This window comes from Rhinoraja longicauda, chromosome 29 (genome assembly GCF_053455715.1).
Source record: "Rhinoraja longicauda isolate Sanriku21f chromosome 29, sRhiLon1.1, whole genome shotgun sequence".
Taxonomy (NCBI): domain Eukaryota; kingdom Metazoa; phylum Chordata; class Chondrichthyes; order Rajiformes; family Arhynchobatidae; genus Rhinoraja; species Rhinoraja longicauda.
Window position 1 is genome coordinate 13,950,216 of NC_135981.1, and position 14,303 is coordinate 13,964,518.

General features: G+C 43.3%; 1 protein-coding gene across 1 annotated transcript in view; it reads right to left on the minus strand.

Annotated features, from left to right (window-relative positions):
- Window positions 1-14,303, minus strand: part of LOC144607764 (inactive phospholipase C-like protein 2) — a 123,285-nt gene that overhangs the window by 6,422 nt on the left and 102,560 nt on the right. The gene's annotated exons all lie outside the window — the stretch shown is intronic.

A 14,303-nucleotide genomic window follows, 5' to 3' on the forward strand; every position in this document is an offset into this window, starting at 1 on the left:
CTCTACCACTGCGCCACTGTGGTTTTCTGTTGTGCTTCTAGCAGTGCCCCCAGTTGATCTGCTGGCTGATGCGGTGAGAGTATTTGCTCACAAACCCATAAGTGGTGACTGTTGTTGTTTCATTTGATAAATTGTTTGTCCACAAATCATCAGCATTAAAAAACACGAGACAGAAAATACAAAATTGGTTTAATTGGAAAGAAATTGTTCACGACGTGAAGGCACAAGAGACTGCAGAAACTGGACTCTGCAGCAAAAAAGGAAGAACAGCTGGAGGAACTCAGGCAGTATCTGTGGAGAGAAATGGATATTTGGGATGAAGGGTCCCGACCTGAAACGTTGACTGTCCATTTCCCTCCACCCACACTACCTGACCTGTCCTTTTTTTCATTCACTATATCCCATTCCCATGAAAGAAGACTTGAAGGAGACATCTGGAAATAATGAGCATTAGTTGTTATTAAATGGCAATGACCTTGCTACTTGCCTTTCTTCTGTGGTCCTCACAGTTTTAAATGTGTGCCACCCCCTGGTACGATTGCTAATGGGAGTTACTTCCTCAATTCATCCTGTCCAAACCACTCATGATCTTGCACACCTCTATGGAATCTCCTCTCAATCTGAAGAAAGGTCTCGACCCGAAACGTCACCCATTCCATCTCTCTAGAGATGCTGCCCGTCCCGCTGAGTTACTCCAGCTCTTAGTGTCTATCTCCTTGCAATCTTCTGTGTTCCAAAGAGAACAACCCCAGCTTCTCCATCACAACCTAAAAGGTGTTGCAGATGTTTCATGAACAGAGCAATATTATGTTCTTTCAGTGACATCACTGATAATCTTGAGCTACGTTTCTGACAAACTATTAATGGGCAGCATTAATACCTCATCAATTTGAACTTGCTATATAAGAATTTGAACATTCACCTGAAATTAAAGGTAAATATGCCTTTTATAGTCGAGTTGGTGAGAGTCTTATCCTACCCTGAACCTATGCCCTGTAATTTTAAGCAGCCCTGCAATGGAGAATTGTTTTCTATTACCTAGCCTATATTGCCCTTCAAAATGTTGTATACCTCTCTCAGACCTCCCGCTCAGACCTTTTCACTCCAAGGGAAAAAAATAGATACACAATCTTGCAAATGAGAATGAAAATGTTGCTTCCATCTCCTCGTCAGTGGGCAGGCTGTTGGTGAGTAAATGCCATTGGAGTGTGCTGCTAATGACAATCTTTCATTACTTAAGGAAGACTGAGAGAAGACTATGTGGTAATCAGCCACATTGGACTTTGAATTTTCTACATTATCCAGTGGACACCAATTTTGTAACAGCACTGGGACAACTTGGCTGAAAGGTGCACCTAGTGCGGGATGTTAGGTCTTCGTTATTACTGCTGTGATGTTGTCTGGTCCCACATCCTTTTCTCAATCCAGCACTCACACCTGCTCCAGGATATCACATGGAGTGAATTGATTTGACTGAAGACTGACCTCTGAGAGGGTGGTCATCTCAGAAGGAACATGGGTGTGAATACTTCACCCTTGTCTCATGCACGCATATGTTGAACCCCAACTTTGTGCAGTTGTGGATATTCTGATACTGTGGTCATTGTCACTAGGGCAAGTTTTTAGTTGCGATTTAATTGAATTTTGAACTTGGATTGTTGGTTCATCTATTTGCATTGTTTAATGATAACTTACTTTATGATGCAGGGAGCTGTTGTATGGCTGGCAGCTGAAAATGCCACAGTATCACCATGTCACCTTCATGGGAAAACTATAAAATTCTCTTCTTGAGTAAATGAGATTCCCCCTTTGTTAAATTAATGGTTTGATTGATGCAATCGATGAGCCAGGTGGGTTGAGGAACGGTTGATGGAATTTAGTATGGAGAAATGTGAGGTGTTACATTTTGGGAAGTCTAACATGGGCATGATCTACACACTGAATGGGAGGCCTCTGGGTAATGTTATCGAGCAGAGGGAACCTAGGAGTGCAGGTACACGGTTCCTTGAAGGTGGAGTCACAGGTAGATAGGATGGTCAAAAAGGCCTTTGGCACATTGGCCTTCATCAGCCAGAGTATTGAGTATAGAAGTTGAGAGGTCATGTTGTAGTTATATAAGACGTTGGTGAGGCCACATTTAGAGTATTGTGTTCAGTTCTAGGCACCATGTTATAAGAAAGATGTTGTCAAGCAGGAAAGGGTACAGAAAAGATTTACGAGGATGTTGCCAGGACTAGAGGGTCTGAGCTATAGGGAGAGGTTGAGTAGGCTGGGACTCTATTCCTTGGAGCGCAGGAGGATGAGGGGTAATCTTATAGATGTGTATAATATAATGAGAGGAATACATCGGGTAGATACACAGTCTCTTGCCCAGAGTAGGTGAATCGAGGACTAGAGGACATAGGTTTAAGGTGAAGGGGAAAAGAATGAATAGGAATCGGAGAAGTAACTTATTCACACAAAGGGTGGTGGATGTATGGAACAAGCTGCCAGAAGAGGTAGTTGAGGCAGGGACTATCCCAACATTTAAGAAACAGTTAGACAGGTATATGGATATAACAGGTTTGCAGGGATATGAACCAAATGCAGGCAGGCGGGACCAGTGTAGCTGGGACACGTTGAGCCTGGTGTGGGCAAGTTGGGCCTGTTTCCACACTATATCACTCTATGACTCCAATAACATCAATCGTTTGATTTTGCATTGACCCCGGTTTCGTCCTGCGGAATAATCAGCCTTCCCTTGACCAGGGCCTCTGTGCGAGGAATAAAAGCACAAACCCAGCAAAGAAACAGCATTACACCGGCCTGGGATTTCTCCAATTAAATGGCCCCAAACAGATGCCGGTAGTTACAAGTTTTAGACGCTAATAGTTTGCAGGTGCTAACAGCTTGTTGCTATTAGTAAAGCAAAATGTGGATCATTATATTGCACCACAAAACTGCAAAAAGAAAAGCACCTCACATCTGTTGTAGTTAAATGCTCTGGGAGAAGAATGCCATGGGCTTTATTCAACCCAGGATTTACTGATTAGTTCAGATTTTTTTCCATACATTTTATTTCTTTTAATAATTGAGAATGCTCTGTGCAGGATGTCAATGTTTTATGTTGCCGTACAAATCTTTCTAGGTGACATGCTGGTCAAAGAATTGCTCTCCAATTCCATGTATAACGTACAATAATAAGCCTCAAGGTAGGTTCACATTAAATGGTTCTCTGAGCATTCAGTGCAAGGCATCACTCTGCTGCAACTTACGGGCATCAGTTCAATAAAATGCCAGACTGTGGAAAAGAAAGAAATTTACCCAATGTAGCAAGATTTCCATTTAACAGAACAATCGGTTGGGCAATCAATACTTTCTCAAAAGGGATGAATTTAATTACAAAGTGTCAGTGGATTGATTCCACTGAGAAAAATAAACTCTTGTTGAAGTTGCATTTCATGAAAACATCACTAGTTATCTTTGAGCAACAGACACTCCACCCAATAGAATAAATACACATCCCATTCAAAGGGAGATCAGTAAATCGTGATCATTGCCTCAAACGCAGGATGCTCCATGGCAGAACATCAGGGTCTCTAAGATCAGTGGGTTTCGGCAGCGTCTGACCAGGGCATCATTCTCCAAAGCATTCCAGCATCTCAGTGCTTGCTCAAAGAGAGACTTCAATCACCGTAAAAGGAGGTGTAATAGTTTAGAAAGTGAATTCTGGAGCTCAAACTCAAGATGATGGAACACATTGCTGCAAGGAAAGGTAGCAGAGATGCGAGTAGGTTTGTTCAGAGATTCTTTGCACCTTCTTTCTTTTAAAAATCAATTCAACTTTGCCACTTCAATGGACAACAATCATTCCTCTCCTTAAGCAATCACCAGAAAGTGCTCAGAAAACGCATTCTGACCCTCACAATAAGGTTGGAATTGGTAGGGATAAGAATGTCAAACTAATGTAGAAACAAGGAACTACAGATGCTGGTTTACACAGAAGAACACAAAGTTCTGGTGTAACTCAACGGGTCAGGCATCATCTGAGGAGAACATAGATGCGTGATGTTATGGGTCGGGACCCAGTTTCGGGTTTGAAGAGGGTCCTGACCTGAAACGTCACCTATCAATGTTCTCCACAGGTCTGTCTGTGCTGTCTAATCACTTGATGCAATGTATTCTGTGTAGACTTTAGACTTTTGAGATATAGCAATGGAAACAGGCCCTTCGGCCCACCAACTTCAGAGCGACAAGCTATCAATTTACAGAAGCTTTTTATTCACAAAATGCTGGAGTAACTCAGCAGGTCAGGCAGCATCTCGGGAGAGAAGGAATGGGTGACGTTTCCTGACCTGCTGAGGTGCTGCCTGACCTGCTGAGTTACTCCAGCATTTTGTGAATAAATCGATTTGTACCAGCATCTGCAGTTATTTTCTTAATTTACAGAAGCTATTTAACCTACAAACCTTTACATCTTTGGAATTTGGGAAGGAACCTGAGCATCCGGAGTAATCCCACACGGACGCAGGGATAATGTACAAACTCCGTAGTCAAGATCGAACCTGGGTTTCTGGCACTGTAAGGCAGCAACTGTACCGCTGCAACATCTGTGCCGCCCTTAGACAGGTAATGCGGAAATGGTTACGCTGTCTGGCATGTCTGTTGTAAACTGCCATGTCTCAATGTTTGCTACATGTGTGACTGGTGAAAGCAAGCACTTTCAACAGGACTTGATACCTGAAATGTTACCTTATTTCATTCCTTCTCCCAGAAGCCAGGCCAGTTATTTCCACCATTTCCTGCTTAACTTCAGATTTCTAACAAGTATGGATTGGACTGAATAATTCTACTGATAAAGTAAGTCATGGAGATTGGTACCATAAATGCTGTAAAGGCCTGCACGATAACTAATCTTTACAAAGTTTTCATTTATAATAAAATCTGTTCAGGGACGGGTGATGCATAAGCTCCACAGCTCAGTCCTTCAATCCCTGTGTTACATGGCGCACAAGGACATAATGGTTTCACCATTCTGCCTTGGCCTCCTCTAGCTTTCTAGAACTCATCAGCCACTCAGAGAGTAATATCCCCTTTTCCAACAAAAAAACTAGTGGAAATGATCCTTTCCCACTACATTGTTCACCAACCAAACAATATTCTCTAACTCCAAGTCAACTAGAACATCCCTTGGGAAAAGAAAATACCACGGGAAGACGGGAAAATTGAAAAGTTAAGAGCAAACAGCTAGGAATACTATTTCCATTTTTACTGATTGTAAACCTTTTACCTAATCAGTTTAAGTGGCGTGAATAACAACAAACTAGATCCAGATTCTAGAAAATATCTTGTTTTTGGAAAAAGAGATTCATGAGTAACCATTATTGGTTGGCCAGAAAAACCAGCCTTTGGATGACAAATGTTTGAGCCAAGTCTTGGCCGAACAATTGCTGTAAGAATTCATGGGCCAGAAATCTAAATGGAACTGAGGTAATGAAATTTTGTTTGTAAACACTAGTTGAGGTGTAAAAGGAGTGGGCAATTCCAGATTGCTCAATCTGAGCTATCTCCATCCCATTTCCCAGCCTGCCCATCCAGCTCACCCCAGAATGACAGCAGTGATATTCATCTGAACCTTCAGGGGAAAACAGTTCAAGCTGTCATGCTTCTCTGTTTAGTTTAGAGATTAGTTTAGATACAGCGCAGAAACAGGCCCTTCGGCCCACTGCGTCTGCACCCACCAGCGATCCCCGCACATTAACACTATCCCACGCACACTAGGGACAATTTACACACACACCAAGCCAATGAACCTACATACCTGTACATCTTTGGAGTATGGGAGTAAACCGAAGATCTTGGAGAAAACCCACTCGGTCACGGGGAGAACGTACAAATTCCATACAGACAGCGCCCATAGTCGGGATCGAACCGGGGTCTCCGGCGCTGTAAGGCAGCAACTCTACTGGCCACTTATAAAATCATTTATCTGCCCAATTACATCTTGTATCATTACTGTGATTCACAATTTGAATGTATTTTTTTTCCAGGTTAGTTAGTGTGAGGCAATTTTGAATCTTCAATTTTGAATTAACTGTGGTCATCAGTTTAATCTTAAACTTAAAACCGATTTGTTCTTTGATATCACTGCCATTTTCTTCAAGCAAGGTTATGTCCATTGACTGAATGTCCCGTGACTGAATGTGTTGATTTCTCTAATTTCAAGGAACTTTTGCATTCCCTCTCCCACCCTAATCATCCTGCTAGTTCATCCATTATCACCTCTTTCACAGCCAACAATGGACCATTATGGGCTCCGCCTATCCTTGGTCACCAGTGGTGGTTCTGATTTGTTCTGAATCTTTTCCCCTGTCTCCTTACTCTCAGTCTGAAGATGGGTCTCGACCCGAAACGTCACCTATTTCTTTTCACCTGATCCGCTGAGTTACCCCAGCATTCTGTGTCTACCTGCAGAAATGACTGAGTCCAATGCAATCAAGCGTGCCATTCTCGGTTGCCTGAGCTAAAGCTGCCATGTGGCGGATGTGTGCACTATCTTCCAGTTCCAACATTCAGTTGGATTGAACCCAGTGGGACTTCATTTCTGAAGCAGAGGTTGATGCACATCTGCTTCCATGTCACGTCTATGCCTGAGGACCACCTTTTAATGAGGTGACGCCTAGCAGAAAAGGTGGCTTCATGCAATACATCAGATGTTGATGGTCTCCACATGAAAAAGAGGGGTCTTTCTGCAACTGTAGGCAATGACCAGTTGCTGAAATGTAGTTGCCTGCTGCACACAAGGTAATAATAAGCTTCTCCATTATGCACAATTGTTTTGATGTAGTAAAATGATGAAAAAACATAGAGTCTTAAAGCACAGACTACAGCGCTGCTAATCACGTTAATTCCATTTCATTCATTCCACATTCATCTCAACTCCCTCTGGACCTTACCACTCATTGCGTGCTAGGGTTGATTTATGGAGGTCAATTAATCCATCAATCCGCAATTATTTGGCATGTGTGTGGCGACTGGAACAACCAATGGAAACCACAGGGAGAACGAGTAAACTCTACACATACAGGGGTGGAAGTCAGAATTGAACCCGTGTCACAATTGAACTTGGGTTGGTGGAGCTATGAGGCGGCAGCTCTACCTAGCTACAACACCCGAAAGCCACATGCAGTTGATTTGAAGTAGTGTATATCACAGTGTGATTCTCTCACATTATTAACAAAGTGTTTCTGTGGTATCCCTGTGGCAATGTTTCTCAACTTTCATGAAACCTTGCAAGAATGTTAAAGATGTTATTACTTTCCTTTTTGATTTCATAAAATACACACTGGGATGCCATTGCGATAGTAATTGGTAACAGACATGGTGAATAGTAAATTCTCACCACTCTGCTAATGTGAATTTGTGGCTGTTTGATAGTAACGGTCTCAAATGATGCTTTTCTCTCAAATGTAAACTGGAACAACCAGTGGAAACCATAAGTTTTGAGAGAGGATTTACAGAATTCTGGAGGTTTCTGTACGTTGTCCCTCAGCATTCACTTACATTTAGATCTACCCTGCATATCAATAGACAATAGACAATAGACAATAGGTGCAGGAGTAGGCCATTCAGCCCGTCGAGCCAGCACCGCCATTCAATGCGATCATGGCTGATCACTCTCAATCAGTACCCCGTTCCTGCCTTCTCCCCATACCCCCTCACTCCGCTATCCTTAAGAGCTCTATCCAGCTCTCTCTTGAAAGCATCCAACGAACTGGCCTCCACTGCCTTCTGAGGCAGAGAATTCCACACCTTCACCACTCTCTGACTGAAAAAGTTCTTCCTCATCTCTGTTCTAAATGGCCTACCCCTTATTCTTAAACTGTGGCCCCTTGTTCTGGACTCCCCCAACATTGGGAACATGTTATCTGCCTCTAATGTGTTCAATCCCCTAATTATCTTATATGTTACAGCCTCTGTGTTGTGTCATCCTTGTGAAGACTTTCTTTCTATTCTTCGAAGGTATTTATTCACAAAATGCTGGAGTAACTCAGCAGGTCAGGCAGCATCTCAGGAGAGAAGGAATTGTTGACGTTTCGAGCCGAAACGTCACCAATTCCTTCTCTCCCGAGATGCTGCCTGACCTGCTGAGTTACTCCAGCATTTTGTGAATAAATACCTTCGATTTGTACCAGCATCTGCAGTTATTTTCTTACACTTCTTTCTATTCTTAGTGCCTTTAGACTTTGGCAACTCAACATGCAGGGCACTCTAAGCACTGCCTTAACAAGTTTAGGTATAAGTTGAGAATTAGGGTGCAGCGGTAGAGTTGCTGCCTTAAAGCGCCAGGGATGCAGGTTCGATCCTGACTACGGGTGCTGTCTGTACTTAGTTTGTACATTCTCCCCGTGACCTGCTTGGGATTTCTCCGGGATCTCTGGTTTCCTCCCACACGCCAAAGACGCACAGGTTTGTAGGTTAATTGGCTTGGTATAATTGTAAATCGTCCCCACATACTCGGATAGTGTTGATGTGCGGGGATCACTGGTCTGCACGGACTAAGTGGGCCGAAGGGCCCGTTTCCACGCTGCATCTCTAAACTAAACTAAACTACAATATTGTGCAAATATTGGATTCCATATGTTGGAAGAGCAAATGCACTTCAGAATGCTGAGGTACAATTTAGCAATCCAGAGTTTTCCCATCGCAGCAGCTGAAAAAATGAGTTAATTAAAATAATGTAGAATTTAAAACTGTGGTTAACGTCCAAGTGATTCCCCCATTGTTCTGGAGGGAAGGAAATCTGCCGTGTTTGGATGTTCTGGCCCATATGTGCTTCTAGATCTGCAGCAATTTTGATGGTTTGAATGTCCTCTGACACTGTGCTCTGTACTTTTTCCAGGGTAGCTTGTGTTAGGCAATAAATGTTGGTCTTTCCACTGATGGACACATCCTGTGAATGAGCAACCGAAAAATTATGAATCCAATGTTAAGTGTTTTGGGATCTTTCTTTTGGTAAATGTAATACATTTCTTTAGAAAGCCGACACCAATAAAGTGACGTCAGGTTCCTGTTCCCACATTAAACAGCTGCCCCCGTGACCTCTCTCAAGAGGAGAGGAATCCTGACATTCCTTCCATCCATCCAGTGAGCAAGAGCAGACACAGTTATGTTGCATGCAGGGACCACCACTCTACAGTCACAGTATTCAAGCTGCAAACTTTGGCTGACTTTCCCTTTCACTTTTTTTTTTGCAAAACCAGAACGGCTTTTGCCAAAAAAAAACAGATTGGGAGTGCTTTTCTGCGATCAACCCCACATCTATCCAAGGTTCAATGACCAAACCTGCACTATCGCTGCCTTGTATCTTCTATTTTAATTTGAAAGACAGTTATTCAGTGTCCAGGTATCTCGCTCATACAATCTGAGAAACAGGAAGCAGTCCTTAATTTACTCTTTCAAAGACACGTCATTAATGAGCGGCACGGTGGCGCAGCGGTAGAGTTGCTGCCTTACAGCGAATGCAGCGCCGGAGACCCGGGTTCGATCCTGACTGCGGGTGCTGTCTGTACGGAGTTTGTACGTTCTCCCCGTGACCTGCGTGGGTTTTCTCCGAGATCTTCGGTTTCCTCCCACACTCCAAAGACGTACAGGTATGTAGGTTAATTGGCTGGGCAAAATGTTTTTAAAAAAATTGGCCCTAGTGTGTGTGTGTGTAGGATAGTGTTGATGTGCGGGGATCGCTGGGCGGCGCGGACCCGGTGGGCCGAAGGGCCTGTTTCCGCACTGTATCTCTAAATCTAAATCTAATTCAACAGACCACAGAGCAAATTACCACCTTATACGTTTCATATACGTTGCAGATGATACTAAGCTGGGGGGTAGTGTGAATTGCGTGGAAGATGCAATAAGGCTGCAGGGTGACTTGGACAGGTTGTGTGAGTGGGCGGATACATGGCAGATGCAGTTTAATGTAGATAAGTGTGAGGTTATTCACTTTGGAAGTAAGAATAGAAAGGCAGATTATTATCTGAATGGTGTCAAGTTAGGAAGAGGGGATGTTCAACGAGATCTGGGTGTCCTAGTGCATCAGTCACTGAAAGGAAGCATGCAGGTACAGCAGGCAGTGAAGAAAGCCAATGGAATGTTGGCCTTCGTAACAAGAGGAGTTGAGTATAGGAGCAAAGAGGTCCTTCTACAGTTGTACCGGGCCCTGGTGAGACCGCACCTGGAGTACTGTGTGCAGTTTTGTTATCAAAATTTGAGGAAGGATATTCTTGCTATTGAGGGCGTGCAGCGTAGGTTCACTAGGTTAATTCCCGGAATGGCGGGACTGTCGTATGTTGAAAGGCTGGAGCAATTAGGCTTGTATACACTGGAATTTAGAAGGATGAGGGGGGATCTTATTGAAACATATAAGATAATTAGGGGATTGGACACATTAGAGGCAGGAAACATGTTCCCAATGTTGGGGGAGTCCAGAACAAGGGGCCACAGTTTCAGAATAAGGGGTAGGCCATTTAGAACGGAGATGAGGAAGAACTTTTTCAGTCAGAGAGTGGTGAAGGTGTGGAATTCTCTGCCTCAGAAGGCAGTGGAGGCCAGTTCGTTGGATGCTTTCAAGAGAGAGCTGGATAGAGCTCTTAAGGATAGCGGAGTGAGGGGGTATGGGGAGAAGGCAGGAACGGGGTACTGATTGAGAGTGATCAGCCATGATCGCATTGAATGGCGGTGCTGGCTCGAAGGGCTGAATGGCCTACTCCTGCACCTATTGTCTATTGTCTATTGTCTATATAAAACAGCCTCCTTATGATCCTGGTTTCACCAAATTCTGTTACAAAAGCAGACCACAACTAGTCACATAAAACAATCCTTAAAGGAACAGTTATTTTCCGATATTACATAGGAGGTAAATGTCACATTCACTCTTTATAATTCTTTTTCAGACACAGCATGGAAACAAGCCCTTCTCGCCCATTGAGTCCACGCCGGCCATTGCTCACCCTTCACACTAGTTCTATGTTATCTAACTTTCTCATCCACTCCGTACAAAATTTATTTTACAGAAGCCAATTAACATGCAAGCCTGCATATCTTTGGGATGTAGGAGGAACTCGGAGCACTCGAAGGAAACCCACATGGTCACAGGAACAACGTGCAAAATCCACACAGAGAGCATCTGAGATCAGGGTTGAACCCTGGGTCTCTGGCGCTGTGAGGCAGATGTTCTACCAGCTGTGCCACTGTTACCCAATGGATTCCTGATTTTTGTTTCTTTTACAAGACGCTTGGGAGTAAAACAGAAAAATTGTGTGCAGAGATATGAAGATGGGATCATACACAATAGGAGTACGAGCAGGACATGTGCTCCTACAAGTCTGTTGGCTGTCAGTGAACCTACAGCTGATATGATCACAGGTGAGAAAGTGAAGCACCGCAGTCTGATACTCATAACCTCTGACACCCAAATTTTGATCTAATTCTGGTTTAAATATGCATATCAGATGTAGGTTCATTGATCTAGGGCACAGATAATCCTAGAGGTTCACAAACCTCAGAATAAATCTCTCCTCATTTCATCACCATCTTTCCTCCAGTAATGGGGAGCAAAAACTCCAGGAGAGATTCTGCTCAGAATCTGGGAGTGTTACTTCGAGGAGAGGATTGAAATCACTTTTTTCATTAAATGAGTGCCTTACTTGACATGGGAAAGGCAGTGATATATTGAAACTGATAACATCTCCAAGGGCATCTTGGTAACACGTTCAATCAGGTGGGGAATTAAATATTCAGATTACTGCCATGTGTTCCCCAGCTCACTCAGGGAAAGGTAGTCAAGCAGAATGAAATTATTCCTAAGAGCAATTCGTAATGTAGGATCAATTTAAAATATAAAATTTATTCTGAACTACTTAAATATTTGTGTGCTCCGGGGAATAAATAAGAGCTTTGCATTCTCTCCAAATTCAGTGGAAATGAGTCACAAGGCTTTAGTTTGAGATATTTTCAATAAAGCTTCAGTACTCCGTTCATTAACTATTAATATTTGGTTTTGAGATTGATGCAAACGGCCTAGTTTTGTCACACTGCATATTTATAAGCTGAGTAACTACTTCAACTTTACTATCATTTCAATTTCTTCTCCGATAACACCAGGCATCACAGCATCTTATCCAAGCCTCGAAACACGGTGCTTCAGCAAGAATGAAAGACGCAGGCCAGCATTTCACTCAGATTGCGGACAGACAGCGATCGCTTCACGTTCCTGAGTCAGGAGTTGTAGCAGGGTATAATAGCCACAACGTCGGTGCAGTGTAAGGACTGAACTTTAGATCATAAGACACAGGAGTCTGAAGAAGGGTCTCGACCCGAAACGTCACCCGTTCCTTCTCTCACCTCTTCCTTCGCTGCCTGTCCCGCTGAGTTACTCCAGCATTTTGTGTCCACCATAAGATCATAAGACATAGGAGCAGATTTCGGCTATTCAGTGCATCAAGCCTGCTCCACCATTCCATCATGGCTGATCTATTTTTCCTTCTCCTGCCTACTTCCCGTAACATTTGACACCCTTCCTTAGGGTTCACAGGTACCCGAGAAACCTGCTTGGCCACCGGAGAAAACAACTTGCGATCTTGAAGCCTTAAGTAAAAATAGTGACATTACTGCACCATTAGTTTACTTTAGTGTAGAGATGCAGCATGGAAAGAGGCCCTTCAGCCCACCGAGTCCGTGTTGACCAGCGATCCCCATGCACTAGTTCTATCCTACAGGCAAGGGACAATTTACAGAAGCTAATTAACCAACAGACCTGCATGTCTTTGGAATGAGGGAGGAAACTGGAGCACCCAGAGAAAACCCACGCAGTCACAGGGAGAACGTGTAAACTCCGTACAGACAAGCACCCATCGTCAGGATCGAACCCTGGTCTCTGGTGCCGTAAGGCATCAACTCGACTGCTGCACCACTGTACCTCCCCGTTATTACTTTTGTAGATTATGGCCAATTTATTTCTTGTTGATATGAAAGTTCAGTGGAGGTGGTTGGACAACAGAAGGAGCTGTAAAACTCGACACACTTACATCAGGAGTGGCACAGCTGGTAGAGCTACTCCTCACGACACCAGAGACCTGGGTTTGATCCCAACCTCGGGTGCTGTCTATGTGGAGTTTGCATGTTCTGTGGCCACGTTGGTTTCCTCTGGTTTCCTCCCACATCCCAGGTTTGTAGGTTAATTGGCTTCTGTAAATTGCCCCTTGTGTGTGGGGAGTAGATGTGAGTAGATGTGAAAGTGGGATAACATAGAACTAATGTGAACATGGTCAGTGTGGACTCTGTTGGCCGAAGGGCTTGTTTCCGTGCTGTTCCTCTAATCTAAACTTACATTGTCTGAAGCAACAAGCTTGAATTTCAAAAACAGATTTTATCGGGAAAAAATCATCAAGTTGGGCAGCATCAATGGAGAGAGAAACAGCCATTGCTTCACACCAACAACTCTTCATCAGAAAGCATTTTCGGTTTCAGCATCTGCTATTTTTTACTCCAGGCTGTGTCTGTACATTTTGGTTATTTTCCGCTCATTTTCTCGGACAAAACCTTGCAGAGCCTTGGGGAGTGGAAGCAACTGGATGGTTAATGTTGAAAAGTGACAATGGATCAAAGAGCCTCACTCTATGGCTGATGATCGATGCGCTAGACAGCGAAAAATAAATGGATCGCTGGTCTGTGTGAAGTCATATCACACACACTCTGTCTGGTCTGGATTAGTAGGAGCAGAGACGTGGTTTACTGGGATTGGTGTTTCTGTTACATTATTATCGCTGTTTCTTCCAGAGGCAAAACTTTCTTTAGGTGAGTTTAGACAACTCCAGTAAACGCAATTAACATTCACCCATAATTGGCCGCTGACCTGAATAGATGTGTGGGCAGTAAGAGGGAACATTTTGGGTGGAGATCCCTGAAGGAACAGAGTGAACCTGTCGGATGTTTGCAATAAGCAGGTAATTTCAAGCTACCATTCCTAAGACTGGCTTCTTATTTCAGATTTAATTAATTGATTTAAATCAAAATCTTAAATAAAAGCAGAAAGTGCAGAAAAAGCTAAACAGATCAGGCATTTTCTGTTTAGATTTATTTTAAATTCTTCAGCTATATGGTGGATTGTATGTATCCAGACCTGTGGATATTGACCTGGCGATGAAGATACTCTGATGCAGGAAATTTGAAATGCTAATTCTGTTTCTCTTTCCATAGATGCCACCTCACCTGTAAGTGTTTCCAGTATTTTTTGTTTTTAGTGTTGACTTTGGAGATGAGTCCAGAAATGT